This window comes from Capsicum annuum, chromosome 6 (assembly GCF_002878395.1).
Source record: "Capsicum annuum cultivar UCD-10X-F1 chromosome 6, UCD10Xv1.1, whole genome shotgun sequence".
In the NCBI taxonomy this organism is placed as follows: domain Eukaryota; kingdom Viridiplantae; phylum Streptophyta; class Magnoliopsida; order Solanales; family Solanaceae; genus Capsicum; species Capsicum annuum.
Genome location: NC_061116.1, coordinates 111,324,768 through 111,350,470, shown reverse-complemented (window position 1 = coordinate 111,350,470; position 25,703 = coordinate 111,324,768).

The following is a 25,703-nucleotide window of genomic DNA, read 5'->3' as shown; positions in this document are numbered from 1 at the left end:
ACAAACAATAAATTGTAAAACCTAAACCCCCATTTTATCTTTTTGTATCATTTATTTGAATTTAACTTGTAGCTTTAATTTCGAACTAGTTTAATTGTCATTCACATTATTCCTTGTGGATTCGACCCCTACTCCAATGTTAGGTAAATATATTGACGATGACCTCCTTGAACTAAATTGACGTGTAAGTTGAGTTTTATCACTAGTCTAGATGGGTCATCCACCGTGATTGTGCACATCTAATAACGGCTACGGTAGCCACAATCATGTCAAAGCTAATACGTTTGTGGCAGCGCGGGAATAGTCTCAGGGGAAATTTGGTAAATTTCATCACCCGACGCAAATCCCTAAAATGTCAGAAACCTTTTCTATTTTTTCATCGTAGACTCTTTGAGAGCTACTGAATTTGATGTTACAAAACCTAATTTGGAAAACAATTGTATTTGAAATTCTTGCTTTGAATTGGGTGAACTTGAATGATGGATGATTTGAATATATCTTTTAGTATAATTCTTCATATTTACTTCATGTATAAGAAACTTCTTTGTCATGGAATTATGTTGAACTAAGTAAAAATTATGTGGGATTCTGATGTATTTATGTAGACTCTAGCTTATTAATGATGGGTTTCATTATTTCTTGGTTTAATTTGTTTTTATTTGTTAGTGAAAATTGTTAATGCCCAACATGGGTTTGTGGGTGACAACCCCAAACTCTTGAAAGCTTACTTCATTCTTGAAAGAAGGATGTCAGAGAATGTTTGGAACCCATGACATACTTGAAAGAGTTCTTTGGTTGACATAGAAATAGTGGACAGTAATGGATTTAGTTTGCTATCTTTTTGCTATCTTCTAAATAAGGGTAATTATAGAGTTGAATATATTTTGGGCATCTTCCTAGAAATAGGGATTCCAAATTGATGTGTTGGGTGGATTTAAATTGACACACATGCTAGGTTTTTGAAAAGATCAACAAGTGATATTCTTGAGGTTTATTTTATAAACTATCCTCAAGGTATTTTAACATCACCTACTGTATTGTTAATAAATAGAAGTTGTGCCAAATCATCATGACCCCAAGCATAACATGCCCCTAGGTAGACAGAACTCAAAGAGACCTCTAATATTGAACTTTCAATCACTAGTGTTGCTTAAATTTTGGACTTGAAGTGATAGTTATAAACCCATGTTCTAAATCAAAACCCACATACTAAATTATGTAGATTACTTTGTTTATATTACGAATATCTTTTCAGTGATTGATAATACCCATTGGACTAGAAAATAAATTTTTTGTGTCGTGCATTTAACCTCAACATAATTTGATCTATTTATAATTATGGTCCTCTACTAAAATGAACTGTATAGGTTAACATTATCAAAATGTTGCAATTTTTGGGGAGTGATATTTTGCTTTCACTTATATAGTGTTAATCTTAACTTAAGGTATGCCTATTGTGGTATTTATTTCTATTAGTTGTTGTTTTTGATTCCTTTTTAGGTGATTCCTCTATTGTTCATGGAACTATAATTGAAAATGCAAGTATTCCTAGTTCCTTCGATGGCCCTCTTGATAACAAAGAGAAAATCAATGACATTGGACATTAGATGCCATATGTATCCCTCCTACACATGTGAATGTTGTCTTTATTGTCACGAGCATGATGTTGCATATGCCACAAATAAACCGGCTTTTAGGGGACAAGCCTTTGTGGACCCTAATTTCCATATGAAGAACTTTATTTAAATATGTGCACTCTTAGATGGTGAACACATAGAAAAAGAGTACATCTGTTTGTGCCTTATCTCATTCTCTCCAACGGGGGAGGCAGTAATGTGGCTTTTCTTCCTTCTGGTCAAATTAATTGAATTTGGGGGATGAAATTACCATGGTCTTGGTTAAATGGTATTTAACACCCTCCAAGATTCTCTAATTTCATGATAAGACATCAACTTCAGGCAATTGAATGGATAACTCTTATACGAATATGGGAAATATTCAATGGAAAACTAATGCAATTTCCCAAGCATGAGGTTCCACAGAAAATGCTTATCCAAATCTTCTACCATGCTCTAGATCCTCTCAAAAAAACTATGGTAGATAACGTATCATGGGTGTAACACCTAGCGTCTGTACCCCAATGCTACACGATGCTAAAAGTTCCGAAGGACCACAAGCTAAACCATGACTAGTACCTGCTGCAATAATTGTGTAATAAATATTGTATTGATTGTAAAAATAGGAAGAAACATATGCGACAAGGCTCAAATCTGTAAAAAAAATTTGAATGTCATATCAAAATAACAAAAATAAATATATAAGTACTGAAAAATTGAATGACTATCTGAAAAATACTCTTGTCTAAAAAGCCTCTAATTGTGTGAACTGTAGAGTTGATGGGACAAGCCCACAACTAACTCCATCTACTAAAATAAAATTGATGTACTGTAAATAATAAGCATGTCCTCAAACTATAAGTACTCATCATTACTCTAAAAGCTGAGAATGGGAACTGCTAACGATTTTTTGGAGCCTATGCGTCTGAACATATAAGACATCATAGCGCAAAGAAAAACATGCGTTAGTACTTTGAATGTAATGGTATGCTCAATGAGGTATGCTGAAATGCATGGGTTCATATGCATGCACAATAATAGCTGAATAACATAAGTATGACTTAGTAAAAGTACATGCATGAATACATAGACTGTACCTTAGATAGTGCTAATATTGAGCAATTAATCAATTACGGATAACCGATATCTGAGTTTAAGAATACTATATTACTGATTATCTAAATGACTGTATCTGAATACTGTGGAACCATATTGTGTTTCGTACTGAGCTGAGTGTCCATGTCTGATAGTACTGAATCGGTGGAACTGAATAGAGTTGTATTTTGAGACTGAGACTATGGGAGGTAATCATCTAACTAATGTGTTCCTGTCTAAGCTGATAGGGGTCCAACCTATAACCTTAGCTGTAAGGGTTTCAATACCGTGTGACAGGTAAGGATAAGCTGTGAGTTAACCTTATCAAACCCAACATGGAATTCATGAAATTCATCTAGTTGAAGTCTAAAAATAGTTTCTTGGACTCCAAGGAAGAAAGGGACCTTTGGAAGAATACTTCACATACCTTAGTTAAGGAATTTCTAAAAATTGATGGTGGAAATTGAGTTCTTGATTTGAAATTGAATCTTCTAGGGTGTTGTTGTTGAGAAATTTTGAGAAAATATGAGTTTAATTGATCTCTAATGTGATAAATTTAATGTTTTGAGGGATAAAGGTTGATGGAAAAATACCCAAATACACCTAAGGACACAGTCTTTTAATGACTAAAAACTGCACCATCGACGTACAGACCGACGTGCTATGTCATTGGCATCAATGCAATAGCCAACGCGTTGCATCGAGTCAACATCGACTTACTGGAAATTGATTCTGGAAATTTGGGAAATTATTTATCAATACGATAGTCGATGCAGCGCGCTCAGATCGTGTTGCTCCGGTGTTGTAAGATCCAAAGGAGCTTCAAATGAAGTTCAAAAATTCAAAACTTGTCAGAAACACCTACGGATATTCCTGATCATGAATCAACCTAAATATCCACCTATAATGGATGTAAAGAACATAAAATAAGATATCCATGTTTTAAAGAAACTTTCTAAGGCTATAATGACACTAAGTCTAAATACTTAGCTAGAATATTCTGAGTCTGGGACCCCATAAAAAACTTAGAGGACTGAATTAAGCTATGAATTTTTATGAGATATTATATTATCTCCTCCATGGAAACATTTTTCCTCAAATGAGATGATTGAGACTGAGAATACTGAGAGACTAAACTTAGACACTGGGCATGTACAAATGAAATATGGTTTTATTATAGAGATCACTAATACACAGTATTATCGTGCTGAACATGCATATCTGATTCATGAACATATAGCTGAACCAGATTCATGAATGCATAATTGGGATAATTGCTAAGCTGAGTTTCTCATAAAGAACATGCATATCTAATACATGGATACATTACTAAACTAAATCATGAATAATAGCTGAACATGCAATGGTAACTAATACCAAGTTTTTTAACTAAAAGCTGAGCCTGAAACTGAATAAGCTTAAGTGACACTATTACCTTGAGCTGAGTCTGGATAAGAGGTGAGGATACTTGGTCCAAATTTCTTCTTCCTCTTCCGAAGTAGCTCTCTCAAAAACATGATTCCGCCAAAGAACTTTCACTAGAGGGACTTCTTTGTTCCTCAGTCTGTGAATCTGATAATCAAGGATTTCGATAGGAATATACTCGTAAGAGAGGTTGTTCTAAATATCTATGCCCTCTATAGGGAATGTGATTGCTTTGTCAGCTATGCATTCCTTCAGCAAGCAGACGTGAAACAGTGGATGCACTAAAAATAGATCTGAAGGCAACTCAAGCTCGTAAGCTACCTTTCTAAAATGACTAAGAATTTGGTATGGACCAATATATCAGGGAGGGAGTTTTCCCTTCTTGCCAAATCTTTTCACCCATTTTATATGAGAGATTTTCATGTACACATAGTCACCAATATCAAACTAGAGATCCTTTCTATGTATATCTGCATATGATTTATGTCTGCTCTGAGTTGTCCTAAGTCTTTCCCTGATCAACTGAACTTTCTCTAAGATGTAAACTACCAAGTAAGGCCCTACCACTGTGGACACATCCACTTCAAACCGAATAATGGGAAATCTACAACACCTAAAATAAAGCACCTCAAATGGAGCAATCTTAATACTAGAATGATAGTTGTTGTTTATGCGAACTCAATCAAAGGAAAATGGTTATCCCAACTACCTTTGATATCTATTGTCCAAGTTCGCAGTAGATCTTCTATGGTCTATATGGTCCTTTTTGCTTGACCATATATCTGAGAATGGAAGGCTATACTGAGATGAACTTGGGTACCAAGACTCTTTTGGAATGTTTTCCAGAAATGAGAGGTGAACTAGGAATTTCTATCTAAGATAATGGACAATGAAACACTGTTTAATTTCACCAACTACCTGATATAGAGTTTGGCATAATCCTCGATTGAATAAGCGGTATGAACTGGAAGGAATGAGTTGATTTGTTTATCCTATCAACAATGACCCAAACTTAATTATGCTGATGACGAATACGGGGCAAACCCATCACAAAATCAATGTTCACTTCTTCCCACTATTACATAGGAATGATAAACTCCTGCATAGACCTACTAGGTTTCTGATGCTCAATCTTAACCGACTGATATGTTGAGCACTTAGCTACAAACACTTTAATAACTCTTTTTATCCCACTTTACCAACAGATCTCCCATAGATTGCAGTACATCTTAGAGGCCCCTGGAGGAATCGAGTAGCACGCACCATGCGATTCTGCAAGAATTCACTGCCTCAAGTCATCTACACTTGGAACACATAACTGACCATTGCAACGTAGCACACTATCTCCTCCTTGGGAGAAAACCTCTACCTTCTAATTTATAACTGATTCCTTTAACTGGACTTGACTGGGATCCCTATCCTGCTTTTCCATCACTTTCAAAACGAGGGATGATTCTGGGCTAACTTCTTCTTACTGTCCTCCACATGGGCAATACTACACATAGACATTCTACTAAGTGCGTCAGCCACTACGTTGGCCTTTCCTGGATGATACTGAAGACTCATGTCATAATCTTTCAATAACTCCCAACCACCTTATCTGATAGAGGCTAGGTCTTTCTGAGAGAACACATACTGTAGGCTCTTATGATCAGTGTAAACATCAACGTGCACACCATACAAATAGTCCCTCTAAATCTTTTAGGAAAACACTACTGCTACTAACTTAAGAAAATGAGTAAGATAGTTCTTCTCATGAGTCTTAACCTATCTTGAGGCGTAGGCTATGAAATTACCTTTATACATTAAAACACAACCCAATCCAACTTTGGAAGCTTGAAAAATACACAAAAATATTGTCGAAACTATCTGGTAGGGTCAAAACTAGAGCTGTAGCAAGTTGAGTCTTCAACTCCTAAAAACTCTCCTCACGAGAATCTGACCACTAGAATCTGATTTTATTCTGAGTCAATCTGGACATAGGGGATGCAATAGATAAAAATCCCCTAACAAAACATCAGTAATAGCTAGCCAAACCCTAAAAACTCATGATATCTGATAGAGAGATGGGTTGGGGCCATATTTGTAGTGCCTCAGTCTTTTGGGGATCAACTCTAATACCATCACCACAAATTATATGGCCGAGGAAAGCTATTGACCTTAGCTAAAATTTCCACTGACTGAATTTAGTGAATAGCTAATAGTTTTTGAGAGACTTCATTACTATTCTTAGATGGTCTGCATGACCGTGTTCACCACGGGAGGAAACAAGAATGTCATCTATAAAGACTATGATGAATATGTCAAAAAACTGGTTGAATATATGGTTCTTAAAGTCAATGAAGGTTGCTAGGGCATTGGTAAGACCAAAGGACATGACTACAAATTAGAAGTGACTATACTGAGTTGTGACAGCTATTTTTACGATGTAACGCTTCTTGACTCAGAGTTGATGATATCCGTATATGAGGTCTATCTTAGAGAAATAGATGGCACCCTGAAGTTGGTCAAAAAAGTCATAGATTTTGGGAAGTGGATTCTTGTTTTAGACCATAGCTTTGTTTAACTGACGGTAATCTATACACATTCTGAGGGAATCATCTTTCTTATGCATGAATAACACTGTCGCGCCCTATGGGGACACACTGCATCTGATTAATCCTTTATCTATGAGATCCTTTAACTATTCTTTTAATTGTATAAGTTCTGCAGGTGGCATTCTGTGTGGCAGAATAAATATGGGCTGAGTATCTAGAGGTAGATAAATTTTGAAATCTATTTCCCTTTTGGGGGGAAATCCTGGAAGATCTTTAAGAAATATATCTTGGAATTCATAGGCTACTAACACTGATTCAAGAGAACAGGTTTCTAGACTAGAGTCTTTCACTCCAATGAGATGGTAAACATACTTTTTTGATATCATTTTTCTAGCGCAAAGGTAAGAAACAAATAACCCCTAAGTGCTGAAGTACTACCCCTCCACTCTAGGATAGGTTCTTTTGGAAACTAAAACTCGTCATTTCTGTTTCTATTGCGACTGAGGCATAGCAGGAATGAAGCCAATCCATGCTGAAATGACATCAAAATCAGTCATCTCTGATTCGACTAAGTCTGCTAACGTGACTTTTTGAGATACCGTAATGAGACAGTTTGTGCATACCCACCAAGCTATGATGGATTCACCTACCGGATGGAGACTGAAAAAGGCTTTGCTAGAATTTCAGGACTGACTCTAAAATAAACTACTATATAATGAGTAACAAAGGACAAGAAAGCTCCTGGATCTCGCAAAGAGTAAACATTAAATTAATAAATGTGTAATGTACCAGTGAACACATCAGGAAATCTTTCTTGATCCTATCAGGACTGAAGAGCATAGATATTGTTAGGGTGTTGCCCACTAATGGCACTAGATGAGGCACCCTACTGATTCGGACAATCGAACTAAGATGGGGAACGGGTATGCTGACTCTGCAAACACACTTGAAGACACTATCTAAATGTCTGGCCTGTCTTGCCACATCAAGAACACACATCGCTGCCAGTTCTACAGATACCCTAGTGCTTTCTACCATACTTCTAGCAAATAGGATTGGTTTGAGCACTGCTAACACTGCCCTGGGGCTTGGGGCCTGATGCCCTCTCTATCTTGCCATCTTTTAATTTTGGCACTGGAGCACTGACTGAGGAGAAATTTTTAACAGAGGATTTCGGGCAAAACTGAGAACGATTCCCACCCTTTAACATAAGCTGAGTGAAACTAAAACTACCTGTCCTCGCTCTCTTACTCTCCCTTTTCTTTTCTTTATTCTTAGCCTCATCTATATGCGAAGCATGGACCATAATCCTTGATAAGTCCATCTCCTTTATCAGTATTGTGTCCTATACTTTTTGATCTTATTGTTAGATACCCCTGAAACAAACTTACTCATCTTAGATCTGGTATCTGCCATAACATGCAGGATATATCTGGCCAGCTGAGTAAACTTGAGGGAATACACCTACACTGTCATTTTTCCTTGCCTCAGCTTTATAAACTCAAACCTCTGACTTTCTTTAACTTTAGCGGGAAGAACCTATCCCTAAAAGGAACTGCAAATTCCACCCATTCTATGGGCCCTGCATCTGCGACCCTCTCCGCCTTACACTATTTGAACAATGAGTGAGCCATATCCTGTAAATGATATGCAGCCAAATTAGCGCCCTCAACAGCAGTCACCCCCATGATATCTACAACCTTCTACACCTGATCAAGAAATTCTTGAGGGTTCTCATCCGACATAGACCCGTTAAATGATGGAGAGTTTATTCGGGTAAAGTCTTGAATCCTCGGAACTACAATTAGAATTTTATTCTGGGCTGCTATAGAAGGAGCTAGGGTGGTGAAGGCTGCTTTAAACTCCACGTGGTAGAAATGCTCGCCCTAAGAATCTAGATGGATAGGCTAAGGGGATGACTGGTCTACCGTTTCTCTTCCCTGAGGCCCTTTTGGATGCATATTCTGTAAATAGAAGAGAAGCTAGGATTAGAAACAAAGTATAACTAGAGCTCATTCTCACTCGCACAACATGAATACTAAAAGAAGAGGAACTTTTCCTAAAACAAATCATAGCCTCCTGTCCATTAGTATAGCGTGCAACACACCCATGCACAAGACTCTACTAGATGCGACTTTCATACTTTCTAGGACTCTAGTGAACCATAGGCTCTGATACTAAGTTTGTAACCCCCCGCGTGTATATCCTGGATGCTACACGATGCTCACAATCACAAAAGACAATAAGCTAACCTATGACTGGTACCTGCTGCAATAATTGTGTAATAATTGTAAAAATATGCAAAAACATATTCCATAAGGTACAAGTCTTCAAATAAATCAGAATGGAAAATCAAAATACAAAAACAGAATATAAGTACGAAAAAACTAAATAACTGTCTGAAAATACTCTAGTCTGAAAAGCCTTTAGCTATCTAAATTATGGAGTTGATGGGACAAAACCCCAACTTTATCTATAGAAATAAAATTAAAGTACTAGAAATAATAAATATGTCCTAAAACTTTGAGGACTCACCACTACTCTGAAAGTTAAGAATCTTAACTGGTAAGGGTGCTCTGGTGCCCGTGCATCTGAACCTATGATATAAGGTATCATAGTGCAAAGAAAAGCATGCGTCAGTAATTTGAATATACTAGTATGCTTAGATGGGGTAGATTGAAAAGAATGGGTTCATATGCACGCACAATAATAACTGAATAACATAAGTAGACTGTGTTAGAGTGTATGCATGAATATATAAACTATAACTTAGATCGTGCTAATACTAAGTACCGAATCTAAATAGTGATAAGATATATTTAACCTTCGGAATACTGTGTTACTAAATATCTGAATGAATTTAACTGATAGTTTTGAATACTATAGAACCACACTGAATTCCTGTACTGAGCTGAGTGACTCTGTAAGATAGTCCTGAATTTGTAGAACTAAACTGAGTTTTATTCTGAGACTGAGACTATGGAAAGTAATTATCTAACTGAGATGACCCTCTCTAAACTTATTAGGGTCCAAACTATAACCCCTATGGGAAGGGTGTCAATATTGTGCCACGAGTAACGATAAGCTATGAGTTAACTCTCCCTGACATGAAGAATTTCATCAACCCTTGCTGGTAGTATAACTCAGATGTGATTTATCAACCCTCAATATATTTGGTATGAATTTATCTCAACCTACACTGGCTACATAGTTCTATAACGCAGTGATTGTTACTAAGGGTCAAACCCTTTGCTGGCAGGAATGCCCTCATCCCTGGGTTAACTCGATGTTGAATTCTAGTCCCAACTTAATATACACCGATCTTATTTCTACTTTGTACTAGCCTAGACTGAGTTGTTACTAAAATTTCTATTTAACTCAAAAAAATTGGGTACATTGAGTTCCGTGGAATGACAGAAACTACAGAATTCTGTTAATTAACTAAGTTTATTAAGGTCTTGACTTAGTATAGAACTAGACTAGAAGAATACTAAGTCTACTGAGTTTTTCCTGAGTTCTATAACTGACAGAGAGTACTACTGATACTGATGTAATTTTACTGTACTATGACTTACCATGGCTCTAAATACTTAGCTAAATTGTCTGGTACAATTACGCCTTGGACTCGATACCACAAAATAAGAGACATGGCATAAACTCGAAACATGTAAACTAAGCATTTTTTCATTCTTCATTCATTGGGGAATTTTAGCAAACACTTGCATGTAATTACTCCAACACATGCTAACATGATATAAATTCATTATTCAACTTACATGCTTAATTCATCAATCACTTGACAGTCATAAATTATGTAGATAATACTAATCAACATATGAGCATACAATTTTAATATTAAATTCACTATTTGAAGGCTTTAGCATGATTATACAACACATATAAATCAATTAACCCTATATGAGATTGATCATGAAACATGGATTTGAAACCCAATTAATTATTTTAAACATGGATATTATCAAACCCAACATGGAATTCATTAAATTCCTATACTTTAAATCTAAAAATAGTTTCTTGGACTACAAGGGTGGAAGAGACCCTTGTATAAACACTTCACATACCTTACTTAAAGATTTTCTGAAAATTGATGTTGGAGTCTTGAGTTATTGATTTAAAATTGAATTATCTAGAGTTTTTTCTGGAGCAATTTTGCGAAAAGATAAGTTTAATTGCACTCTAAGGTGATAAATTTTGTGTTTTGGGGGCATAAGTTTGAGGGAAAAACAACCAAATACCCCCAAGAATGCGGTCTTTTAATGACTAAAAAGTGTACCATCGATGCGTAGGCCAACATATCGCATCATTGGCATCAATGCGATAGCCAACGCGTCATGTTTAGTCCATGTAGACTCACTAGCAATTGATACTGAGAGCTGGGGAAAACATTTATTAATGCAATAGTTGATGTGGCATTCTAAGATCGCATTGATCCACTATTTTAAGTTTCAAATAGAGCTTAAAATGAAGTCCTAAAATTTGAAACTTGTCCTAAAACACCTATGGACATTCCTGATCATGAATCAACTTAAATATCCACCTATAATGGATGTATAGGACATCAAATAATATTTCCAACTTTTGAAGGCTGGATTGACACTATGTCTAAATACTTAGCTAGAATATTTTGAGGACTGAATTAATCTAAGAATTTATGTAGGGTCTTACAAATGGGGTTCTATTGTGATGTTGAATGATAAAATAGCTAGAAATTTACTTGAGGATGTTACCAAGAAAAATTGGATGTGGTATACAAATGATACCAAGGTACCAAAAACTTCCCCCATTACCACCTTTCTTGATAAAAAGAAGAAACAAGAGGGAGGAAGAGAGGAAGGAAAACATTGGTAAAATGACGACATAATTTGAGGTTTTAACTAAGCATGTGATGGGTTCATCCACAAATAGGTGAATGTCCTAAAATCCAAGGCCTACGATGATGAAAAAGCCAAGAAACTTAATGAGGAGATTTGGTATTTGGTCAGTTCTTTGAGGGGTCCCTACATTCCTATCCCAGTCAAGGTGGGAACCAAGGTTGGACGGACTATGATCATAATTGTGGTGGGAGCTATATAGATCAAGAGTAAGATCATTATGTGCCTCCTCATGGCCGGGAAAGAATAAAGAAGGTAAGCCCATCAACCCCGACAAATACAAAATAGAAGATGTCTTGGCAAGAATTTTAATGAAAGTTGAGGGAATAGACAAAATGGTCTGTGAATTGAAAGGAATTTTTTTTCTACTAAACAAAATAGTTGTATCACACTTTGCTTCTATCAAATAATTGGAAACACAAATGAAGAAAATCTCCACTAAATTAAATTCTAGACCAAAGGGGGGTCTACCAAGTGACACCATTGTGAATCAAAAAAATGAAGCCAAAGTGTTGGCAATAGTCACCAAGAGTGGAAAGACCCTTGGTGATCATTTTAAGGAAGTTGAGTTAGAAAGTATGGTTTGATGAGTGGTGATTTTACCACTTATTTATGCTAAACATTCATTTACATTACCTTTTTTAAGTGAATTAATGAGACATAATTGTGATTAAATGAACTAATGTCCATACTTTGTAAGTATAGAGTCGATAGGATCAAAAGATTTTGATTGGAGCTAAAAATGATCAAAAAGAAGGAAAAAAAGTGATATCGAAGACTTGGAGCAGGAGCAGGCCTAAGTTACCTTAGTCACAATATGATGACTGCGGTCACAATAGAAAAGCAACCGCAATCACGAACAATATTCACAGTCGCATAGTCATGGTCACAGTTAGGCCCATATGATCACTGCTTAGGAAAAAATGGCATCCCAAGGTCTAAACTGGAAATGAATGTGGCTAACCCTAAATTTTGGGAAAAATGGCTCAAACCCTAAGTCATGAAGGATATTCCATCTTCCCTGATTTTTATGTTTAGTTTTTGAGTCCATAGCCTCCATACTTAGAGAAGAAAATATTGTATAAATTTTGGGTGAATATATATTAGAGACATTCTAAGTGGTGGATTAGCTTACTTCCATTGTTGATTTGTAGCATTCACATAATCATTAATAATTCATTTCAATGGAGATCTTGGGTGTACCTATGCTTATTTATCCTATGTGTAGCTAGACCTCCATCTTGGGGTTATGTGTGTTAGGATTAATGTGTGTGTGGGTTATTATTGTCTGCGTCTATTTGGTAATTCATACTTATGGGTTTTATCATTTTTATGCTAACTTGGTTTGGATTTGTGGGTGAAAGCCCCAAATACCTACAAGGGTTTGATGAGTCAAAGCTCCAAATTCTAGAAAGCTCTAGGCCATCTTCAAAAGAAAGGTTTTGGGTGAACTTTAGGAATCCACATCATACTTGAACGAGGGATTTGGAGACCAAAGAAATAATAGATAATTATGTGTGTAGTTTCCTATATTTTTACTATCTTAGAAATAAAGGTTATTGTGAAGTCAAGTATATCATGGGCATTATCCTAGAAATAGGGATGCCTAAATTGATGTTTTAGTTACGAAATATTAAACACACTCATTAGGTATTCGAAAGAATCAATGGGTGAAAGTTTGGTGTTTTGTTGAAAGACAAGTATCAAAATCTATAGTAGAACCTACCCATATTTGATTTACTAAATTGATGTTGATTATTAACACCAACATATCATTCCCTTAGTAATGCATAATCCCAAGATCCATGCTTAATTGTTAAAATTCTAATTATTAATAGCTCCGAATTTATAATAGAAAAAACCAAAAAGAAACATTATTGTTCATATTTATGCCCCCATTTTATCTTTTTGTACAATTGGTTTGTATTTAACTTGAATCTATTATTTCAAATTAACTTGATTGCCAGTCACATTATTTCCCATCGATTTGACCTTGACTCCAATGGTTGGTAAATATATTAAGGAAGACCTCCTTGAACTTAAATTAACATGTAAGTTGAGCATTATCAAAAAATCGTGCAGTTGTTGGGGAATAATTTGGTGTATTAAGTTAGTTTAGAATTATAGTTGATTGCCTGAATTAAAGCTTGTATATATTTGTTTGTGATTTACTTGGTAGGTAGATTTTATTTTATTCTTACTTTTCTCTATGGAATCTTCCAACGAGTATGATATCGGTAGTTGGGAAACCTATCATGATGACCCATGTCAAATTTATGACAGACCACACTTCAGGAGTGATTTTAACTATCCTTCCCGGAGATAGATACATCCACCATCTCAATCCTATAGAAAGTTTAGATGTTCACTTTGTAGTGGTCGAGAAGGACATTGGGATGACTATCCAAATGCCCCTCCCACTATTATGCTAACCTAGTTGCTAGTTCTTCTTATGATCTTGATAAGTCTTGTGATGAAAAGAAGGAAGAGCAACATACTGATTCTGATAGAGTTGACCCAAGGATACTTACTATTTTGGATTGGTTGAATAGAACGCGAGAGAATCTATAAGACATGTGTCAAGAGGATTTATGATGGAAAAGTGTGAAGATAGGGGAAATGAGAAAAGAAGAAAAGGTTGAAACTATCCCTACCTTACCCATTTCCCAAAATGAGGTTCATCAATAAGAGAACCCAATCTATGATGATGAGCTTTATAGCAAAGACTCCTCAGTAACTTCTTAATATACTGAATCCAATAAGGAAGAAAAAGCAAAATAAATGAAATGGTGCTACAGTATAAAGAAGGATCAATGCATATCTCTTATGACGACCTTAGCTCACTCCGGGGTGAAGATGCTTTGGATGAAACAATTCTGAAAATAGGGGTTGGACCTTATTCAAACCACTTCTAAACATTGTTCTTAGAATATATGATGAGAATCCATCTACATAGGCAAATGGTAGATTGTGAGGAGGGGGAGTACAATCTCTATATCTTGGAATTTGATATTCCAAACGAGCATATAAAATATCATCGATTAATGGCCAAAGAACTCAACTTCTAATGTAGAAGGAATGTCTTAATTATATGGTCACTTTTACCCAAGGATCCCTAGAAAAAATTTGATGTGACGTTTGGTAAAAGGTTAAAGTCTTCAAAATGGCGAGATCGAACCTTTCTTGCCATGTCCTTGACTCTTCAAAGTTTCACCTTGGAAGATTTGAATTTTTCCCCCCTTCTGTTTATTGTATATTGAATGAAAGATGAGATGGAGATTAAAATCCTCAAAGATGAAACATAAAAAAAGAAATGAAGACGTTGTGACATGAAGTTAAACTAAGTGCTCGATGGGAGGAAACCCATCACTCCACAAAAATTGGCACATATCCTTTTGACTCATGCATAGTAGCATAGATATTTGTTTTACTTATGCATGCATAATCCATGAAATGTTTGTGCTAAGAGGAATTTTGATTGAATTTGAAAAAGGAACATGTGAAATTGTCAATTTGAACTGAACAAGAAGTGCAGGAATCTCGATTACTTGGCCTCAATTACCGCGACCATGGTCCGTTCCACCACAATCGTGGAGGCGAGATGACCATGATTGTGTAAAAAAGACCATGATTATGGTCAAATAAGTTTAACTAACCCTCCGAATGCCATTTCTTCCCATGATTCTCTCATAATTTCCCTGAAAATTATCCAAGTTTTTTGGCTTTGCATTGCATATCCAAGTGTTATTTTAGTCCAATTGCATCATCTAACTTGGTCAGTTGTCTCAACTCCCTTGATTTGGATAATTATATAATTAGAACTTATTATTTAGGGAAGGCCTAAAATGATGTTTTCATTATTAAATGCATGCTTATTTATGATTATTGTTGTGGTTAGCTGTTGTAGTTGACATTCACACTAATGGAGAAGTCTTGAGTACCCAAATTTAAGCTTTAACTAGTTGAAATGATTATGTATATCATTTTTTCCATTTAATGCCCCAATTAGTTTAATTTGAGTTATTTCAAGTTTGGTGATATAGTCACACATACTAGGCTTAAATATTTTTCTTATAATATATGTTTACCTAGTTGAAAAAAAGAATTAGAGTTAAAATTGTGTTTTGAAGAGAGTGTAGAATTTGTTTAATATGGTCTCAACTACCGTGATCGTGGTACCAATAACCACTATTGCGGCACCGCGGTCACCATACCTGAGGGCTATTTTTGTAGGAACCCAAAATTTCTACACAATTATTTCTAACCCTAATACTTTCTATTACACTTCCACATAAGTTTATCTGCTTAATTTTGTATGTTTTTGGTATGATAACACTGATGTAGGCCTGAGTTGCATTGCTTGCAGGTTCTAAACCTCAACAATGGGTAATTTTGACAACACTAGGTTTATGACCGCATAATGCCAACACCACTACAATGAGTATTTTCACAGGACTAAGTTACACCCTGATATGGGTATCCTTCTTGACGAAGTGGAGGAGAAGCTCCTAGTATTCCATACCTGACTAAATGCTACCACATTGATGTGCTTTTCCCCAAACCCTTGCTAAGAAAATGATCATTGGGTATGTGAGTTACAGATGAGCTACAACATAGTTTCTCTCATAAATCCAGTGATGACAATTCGGGTAAAGCAAGTTAACTTCAGATCAGAGCCAATTAATAAGTTATATGGGCTACCATATGTAGACATGGAGCAGTTCCAGGAAAATGCATGAGAGCCAAGGACTTGGATGGTAAACATGTTATGTCTTATAGGTAGTTCCTTGGTCTATCATCAATAGAGATATTTTAATGAACGACTTCACAGGAGAGGTCAGGCTTTGGCTTAACATTATATACAACTGAGTATCACCATGCACCTATATGACCATTTTCATAGATTTGTGAGCGCAGAAGGTGGCTTACATCCTATCTTGTATCCATCTTAATATGGGAAAGATTGTTCTTTCGAAGTTAAGGTATTTCAAAAATCAAGGAGGTACATATTTTGTTTTCTCCACCCTTATCACTAAGCTATATAAGAGGGAAAAAGTGGAGAAGTATGTAATAGATACTTGGTTGCATCAAGGTCCCCACATCTTCCCATTAAAATTAGGGGTGACGACGCCTCAGGTCATAGCAATTATAGGAAAATGGACTCCAAAAAATTAGCCCAATAGGACACAAATTCTTAAAGACCTTCGTCATACAACCCCCTCGATGATATCTTAGGTTAGATGAGTGATGTTTGGGAGCTAGTGTCCATATTGCATAAGGGAACAGGATAGCCATCCACTGCCCATCACTCATATGTGAATAGGTTGGATTATGCTATATACAGTTTGGAGCAGAAGAATCATGGATCTACTATTTATGGATTGGAGCGAGCCTACTCAGCCTTAGCAGAATCACACAGGTACCACAAAGAGTCAAATGTGAAGATACAAAAGAGATAAATTTTTCAAAAAGTTGTGGAAGATTGTAAAAGGCATCTTTAAGGTTCTCAAACCCAATGATACACCACCTTAACCTAGGATTGATAGTGAGGATGAGGTCCCTGCTGATTGGTTAGTTGATAATGTTAATGGTGAAGGTGTAGAGACAGCGGTAGAGACCAGCTCTTGATGCAGATTCTGGGAGACCCCTCTTACTCTTTGTTTAGTTCACATATAGTGAGGACACTGAATTCTTTATTTTAGTTGGGGTCCCCCCCATATATGTATTATTTTGATATTGTGTTTATGGGTATTTCATTCTATGTTGTAGTTTTGGGATGATATTTTTGATACTATTTTTATTTTATTTTTAAATGCTATATCTTTGGAAACCCGATTGGTGCCCACGTTTTATGGATTATCATGTTCTTCTCTTAGTTTTAGTTTTTCTTTTTAATTAACTTTTATTTTTATTTTGATGATGCATGATAAGCTTTGCCCTATGATAGATTGTGTGATGACATTCTTAAAGGTAAAGCATCGTGATTGGGTTTTGAGACAAAGATATTGGGGAATTCAAAGTAGCTGTAGCATTGATGATTTGGGATCATGTTTTACACCATTGGAGAAGTCTAAGTAGCCATACGGTTAGTTTGCCCGTTTTGAACAAAAATGTGAGGATAAGGCCTTGGTTGTTTCCATAATTTAGCAAATTTTGCATGGTACTAATGTAAAATGAACAATCCCCTCTGTCCAAAAAATTTTAGAACAAAATAAAGGGCAAGGACGTGAGAAATTTGTAACAAAAAAATTTCTCTTTTTGTGGCTCCATAAATTTTTCACTTGTGAATAGAATTAGATACTCCAAAATTGTTTCTAGTGGGAGGGACATTAGAGATCCCTTGGCGAATTTTGTATTCCAGGTGTGGTGATCTCTTTTTATTTATCTCTTTTATACTTATGTTATATAGAACTTGCCCCATTAGTCTTTAAAAGCTAATTTTGGTTGTATTTGTTTAGTGAAATGATCTTAGTTAACCACTTTAAGCCTTTAAACCTTTATTTGGCAAATACACTACAACCCGTGAACTATTATTTTATCCCTCTTTTGAACCATAACCTCCTTGAACTTGAAAATGCAATTTGAGTTTAAAAGCATAAGTTGGGAGTGGTAAAGATTGATGATTGTAAATTTGGGGCATGAAGTTGTAAGTGAAATGCCTAGTTTCCTTAGCATTGAAATCAAATAAATAAAAAAAGAGAGGATCAAAAAAAGGAATGAGTTTCAATAAAGTGGAATGAAAAGAATGTGGTGAACAAAGGAAGAAAAATGTAGGCATAAGAAAAGAGACAAACCAAAGAAGAGTGGCCCATAATAAAAAAAGAGCATTGAAAAAGTGTGATGTATATGTTCAAGCGAGGGTGTAGCCATGTTGTTCCAAAAAGATATCCTATCCTAACCCAAATATATGTTACAAGTTTAGAAAGTCCTTCAATATCTCTAACCATTTACTTTATTATTAGGGGCGATTGAAAATAAGGGCATGCCTATGGTATGAGACTTGTCGCACAGAATTTTCATTTGAGAGGGAGAGAGTTTTTTCACTTAAAATTCCTTGTGTCATATTTGGTAATTTTGTGTGTTAAATTCTTTTTCTTATATGGTTTGCATTAGAACAAGTTGAGGTAGGTGATTGTGTCATCTCTAGAACAAAGAGACAAATGAGGTATAGCTTATTTTTTAAAAGAGTGAGTCACTTCTAAAGCATTAATTCTTGTGTCATCATTTCTCATTTAATTCTTATGTATCCTTTGATAGTGGATCTTATTATAAGGGGCGTAGTGAAAATTATCTTAGACCATATGCAATGAGCTACTTGTGGTAGTGACTAAGGTTGAAGTCATTGTGATCTTTAAGGCATAAAGTTTGGGAATAAATAATTGTGTCTCATGGTAAGAGGTAGTATTCCTTGAGGACAAGCAAAAGATTTAAGTTGGGGTTTTGATGATTGGTGATTTTACCCCATATTTTCACTGAACACTCTGTACATTACCTTATTTTGAGTGAATTAATGAGACATAATTGTGATTAAATGCACTATTATCAACACTTTGTGGGTATAGAGTTGATAGGATCAAAAGATATGGACTGGTGCTTAAAATAATCAAAAAGGAGCAAAAAAAAGTATAGTTGAAGACTTGGAGCAAGAACATGCCTCAGTTACCGCAGTCGTGGTCTCATGACTGTGGTCACAGCACTTAAGCAAATGTTAAGTAGTCGCGATCACGGATGATATTTGCGGTCCAGTAGTCGTGGTCGTGGCCAGACCATTGTGATCGCGGCTTAGCAGGAAATGGCAGCACAAGGGAAAATCTAGAAATGCACGTAGATTATCCCAAATTTTGGGAATAAAGACTCAAACCCTAAGTCATGAAGGATATTCCATCTTCCCCAATTTTATTTTTAGTTTTTGAGTTCATAGACTCCATACTTGGAGAAGAAAATAGTGTATAAATTTTAGGTGAACAATACATTGGAGACTTTCTAAGTGGTGGATTAGCACATTTTCATTGTGGATTTGTGGGATTTCAAAGTTTGAAGTGACATTCATTTAATCTTCAACAATTCATTTCAGTGGAGATCTTTGGTATATCTATGCTGATTTATCTTATATGTAGCTAGACCTCCCTCTTGAAGTTATGTGTTAATAGGGATTATAGTGTGTGGTGGTTGTTATTTTTAGCCGCTATTTTATTAGATCATACTTATAGGTTTTATCATTACAATGCTAACTTGATTGGGTTTGAAAGCCCAAAATACCCACATGGGTTTGATAAGTGAAAGCTCCAAATTCTCGAAAGATTAAGGCCATCTTCAAAAAAAGGGTTTTGATTGAACTTTTAGAATCCACATCATCCTTGAAAGAGAGATATGGAGACCAAACCAATGATAGGCAATTATGTGTGCAGTTCGCTAAATTTTCACTATCTTAGAAAAAAAGGGTGATTGTGAAGTCATTTATACAATGGGCATTATCCTTGAAATAGAGATGCGTAAATTAAGATTTTGGTTACCAAATGCTAAACACACCCGTTAGGTATCCAAAAAAATCAATGGGTGAGAGTTTGATGTTTTGTTGAAAGACTAGCATCAAAATCTATTTCCAAACCTACCGAAATTTTATTTACTAAATTGATGTTTATTATTAACACCCACATGCCATTTTCTTAGTAATTCTTAATCCCAAGATCCATGCCTAACTGTTAAAACTTTTATTATTCATACCCTCAAATTAATACAAGAAATAAGGGTGATTGTGAATTTATCTATACCATGGGCATTACCCCAGAAATAGGGATGGCTAAATTGAGGTTTTGGTTACCAAATATTAAACACACCCTTTAGGTATTAGAAAGAAAAATGGTGGAAGTTTGGTGTTTTTCTGAAAGACTAGCATCAAAATCTATAACCAAACCTACCTATATTTGATTTACTAAATTGTTGTTGATTATTAACACCCAAATGCCATTCCTTTAATAATGCATAATCCCAAGGTCCGTGCCTAATTGTTAAAACTATAATTATTCATAGCCCCGAATTTATAATAGAAAATTCTGAAAAGAAACTTTAGTCTTGATACTTTAACCCAGCAAATTTATCTTTTGGTACCATTGGTTTGAATTTACCTTGAATCTATTATTTCTATTTAACTTGATTTTCACTCATATTGTTGCTTATGGATTCGATCCCGACTCTAAAGTTGGGTAAATATATTGACGATAACTGCCATGCACCTAAATTGATGTGTAGGTTGAGCATTATCATGGGTGCTAAAAAGCCAAACATTGAACACATAAATGTGAAGAAAAAGTTCGTAGTTGAACTAAGAGATGAAACCCTAAAATCTAAAGATCAAGGAGATGGAAAAAAGAGATGGAAATTGATGAAGAGGTTTTAGAGAATGATAAGACACAAAGTAATGTATTGGCCACCATTCAAACCCCTTATGTATTTATACAAAGGCTTAAGAAAAAAGAGGAGAGTGACAAGCTCTAGAATTTCATGGCCAATCTTAGCAACCTCTCTATCAATATCCCCTTGCTTGAGGCGATACAAGAAATTTCGACGTACACTAAGCTTATGATGAAATTTTTGTCGAAGAAGAAGCTTGTTGAACGTGCCACCATTGAGGTCACCCATTATTTTAGCACTATCATGGATAATAAAATAGCAGACAAGAAGGAGGACTCTAGGGCTTTTACAATTCCATGCACCACTGGGACACATAAGTTTGAAAAATATTTATCTGACCTTGGTGCGAGTATTAATATCATGTAGTTTACAATATATCAGAAGCTTAGATTCAGTACCCCTACTCCAATATCGATAAGGCTTTTGATGGCAGTCCGGCCTATGAATAAACTAGTCAATGTTTTTTTAAATGTGTGAAAGTGGAAAGATTCATCCTTCCGGCGGATTATGCTGTTCTTGATTATGACATGGACTAAGAGGTTACTATTAACCTCGGTCGACTTTTTCTTGCTATCGGAAGAGCCCTTGTTGATTTAAAGTTAGGGGAAATGAGTTTTAGAGTTCATGATGGTGAAATGTCCTTCTAGGTATGCATAGTGAAGAAACAACGCGTAGATATTCTATTGGTGTCAGTTATCAATGTTGAGGATGACGAACAGCATTAGTGGACCCTTGAGGATCCAACTTGCAAAATATGGAAGACATCGTGCCATGATGATCACTAAAGTGCTCTATGGGAGGCAACCCACATGCCACAAAAGTGGTTCATATCCTTTGTTTTTAATTTCTTAGGGTAGATTTTAATTTTTTTTTCATTTGATTAATCCATGCATTTGTTTCACTATGGAGTTTGTTTAATGCGTTTGAGAAGGGAAAGGTGTCAAATTTATGCATGTTGGACTTAACATGGGATGTATGTCAAAATTGAGCAATAAGTTGAACAGTGGTAAATAGAAAAAAATAAATGCTCTCTATTACCCTAATCATTAACCTTGGACCATTATCGTGGTCACCTGTGTCAATGCGATCGTGGACCTTGGGACCACGATTGTGTCAGATCTGTTTAAAAGGACCATCAGACTCCCATTCCCCTTACAATCTTTTCTCAAATTTTCTATCAAATTTCACCCACTCTTGAGCACATTTTAGGCATCCAAAGCATTAGAGGATCCCTCTTGTATCATTCTTTCTTGTGAGCGTCTTGAATTAATGCTTAAATTGTTAACAATAGGAAATAGAATGCATGTAATAGGGAAGGCCTAAATCTATGATTTCTATTGATTATTCTCTGTTCTAATGAACTTTTGTAGAGGTTAGATCCTAGAATATGATGGGTACACATGTTGGGAAGTCTTGAGTGCATGCACACCAAGTGCTTAATAAAATGCCTGAATAAGTCATAGTTAGTTATTTTCACATTCAAAGGGCATAATCGAGCACTTAGTAAGCCCATTTAAATTTTTCCATGTTAACTAATGTTTTGGAATATGTTTTGGCTTACAATTTAGATTTTTGGACTGATTAAATTGGGCCATTAAACTAGTATCAAATACCACGATCATGGTAATAGAGACTGCAATTGCAGCTCTATGGCCAACAATTGCTATATCTGAGGCTAAATACTAGCTTGAGTAAAAAAAATTTCACTTCAAATTCTTATCCTAACAACACCTAGTACCCATCCCATGAGCTTTAGTGGATAACATAGCATAGTTTATGCATAAAAATATTGATGATTAATATGGTTGTGTTGTTCTCATGTTATTTGGGATTTCCTCATGGAATATTATGACCAAGTTTTCTTCATGGAACCTGAGTGCTTCACTCAAAACTATGGTTATCTTCCGAGAATGAAGCTTCTTTTGAAAAAAGAAATGTGGTTTGAGGAAATGCTTGAAAAGCATACAACATTTTATGATAGGAATGTGGACACTAGGTGAAAGTGCTTCACCCTGGATCTTTCCTAGGTAAATGAGCAATAGGTTTTGGAATTCTATGCTAACCTTAGCATATAATCCTTCTTAGACCTATCCATCATAATTATTAAGATTTGGTGAAGGTGGCGAAATTTGGGGTAGTGCAAATCAATGATATATATGAGCTTTAGAAAATAAATATGGTTGACTTTGACCAAAGGAGAGTGAGCTGGGAAGCTGGTTGGCAGACAGGTTATATCCCATAAGGGAAGTCTCTTGGGTGTCAACAAAAAGAAATATATCTATGAACGACTTCACTTCCAAAGCCAGAATTTTGATGACTATCATTTATAGCTGGATCCATCCTTACATCCACCTGAAAGTGGTTCTTAATATGTGAGCTAAGATGGTCGTCTTTAGTTTAGATGATATTTCATTAAATGTCAGTCGATTTGTCCTATTAGAGATGAAGTTGGTGAAGAACCAAGAGGGTATGTACCTCTATTGGTCCTCATTTATTATAGAGTTTTATGGGTGAGTAGGAATTAAGGAGTACCCAAGATATACTTAAGTAAGCCCTGGCACCTTATCTACCTTCTCAAAATTTAAGGTGAGAGTACACCGGGTAAGAGTAAAAAGAGGAAAATAGACTTAGGTTAGTTGACATGTTAAGAGTTTTGTAGGCCATCTGCATATGGGCCTCTTAATGATCTTGATAGTTATAGTAAGGCCATTAGAGAGCTAGTTTCTATATTTCTCGGGGGCTGGGAGATCCCTCTACCACCTGCTACTATATAGGTCCCACTCTTATTAAGAGAGGTATCTAGAGGACCAACGAAAGCAAGGAGCTACCACTAGTAGGACTTAAAAATCGTATGCATCCTTTGTAGAGTCACACCAAGACCTCTCAGTTTCATTTGAGAAGATGGTAAAAAGGGAGAAGAAAAGACATAAATTCTTCAACAAGATGTGGAAGTGGGTGAATGGCCTTTGAAAGATCCTCAAATCCTGAGATATACTTCCTCCCATATGGAGAGTGATGATAAGGCCCCAGCGGAGTTGTGCAGTCCTCGGGATGATAATGATAATGCTAAATTTTTAGGCGAGATCATCTCATGATGCAATTTCAGCGAGAACACATATCTCTTCTTATGCTTGATTATTTATATAGTAAGGAAACTGCTAGCGGTTTAGTTGGGGGTGCCTGTCTCCATATTTATTCCATTTAGGACTGTATTAATTTTATATATCTTGATAGTTATCGCTATGTTGACGACATTTTAGATGACTTTTATTTTTATTTTGAGTTGTAATATATTGGCACTCTGATGGTTCCCGCATTTTCATAGATTAGTAATTTTGTTTTGTTTATAGATTTTTATTTTATCTTTATTTTTCTTGTGATGAGATCCGCCGAGCATTTCCCTATGATAAATTGAGTGACAATATTATTAAGTAAAAATCATCGTGATTGGGTTTTGAGCCATAGATGCGTAGGAAGTCTGAGTACCTGTAGCATCATAGTTATAAATGTTGGGGAAGTCTGAGTACTCATAAAATTTGATTTGAGATTATATTTACACCTATGTTAAAGTATGAATAGCCATAAAGGATGTCCTATATAAAATACATAATGTGAAATGTTGACTTAGTTTGATGCAAGAAATAAAAAATTATATGTGGTGCAAATGCGAAGAAACATCCCCCTCCATCAAAATTTTTTTCAAAAATCAAGGGTACGGACGTGAGCTACCTTGTGGTAATGCTTTTCCTCTCCTTTTAAATCAAAATAGTGGCTTGTATAAGTTGGTAGATACTTCATTTTTTATTTAGTAGGAATGGAAATTAATCCCCTTTGAGGAGTTGGCATGCCATGTGCGGTGAGCTTATTTGCCTAAATCTCATGCATACTTGTACCATCTAGAACTTGCCCCCGGTTGTCTATAATGCCTAATCTTGAATTACACTTGGTTGGAGAAATAATCCTAGGTTATCTTTTTGAAATAGGAACCCACTCTAAAACTAAATAGCCTACCCATGCATAGAATAGGACCCTTAGATCCCCAATATAAGGCTTCAAGTTTGTCTTTCGCAACCATGTTACTAGCTTTACACCATTCCAAAAAAATTTCTTCTCTTGCACCCAACCCTCCTTGAACATAAAAATAAAAATTAAGGCTAAATGCCTAAATTGGGTATGGTAAATTTTAAAGAGTTGACTTTGAGCCATGGTAGTGTAGGTGGATGCCTTTGATCCAAGCAATGAAAAAGTGAAAACGATTTGAATGATGAAAAGAAGAATGAGTCATGGATTGCAAAAGAAATAAGCGAAAGAAAGATGCCCTCAAAAAGTTGGGGAATTCAAGGCTCCTAAATTAGGCATTTGTAAAGTATGAAAACAAAAGAAGTCGTCCATGGTCACAATTTTGTTGATATAGTATGATGTAGATGTTCAAGGAGGGTTAAGCCACTTTTTACATAAAAGTTGTCCTACCCTGACCGAACCTATTTGACAAGATAAATAAGCCCTTCAAGATCACCAAACAAGTGTGTTGATTATAGTGACGATTGAAAATATGGGCAAGATATTGGCATGCTACTTGTTAGCATATAGTCTCTTTGTCTGAGAGAGAGAGGTTTACACTTAAATCCCCATTGTTTAATATTAGATGATTCGATATATGTGGGATATCCTTCTTTTGAGGAGTCACGTGAACAACTTGATGTTAGTGACATCATCATTTTTTGAAT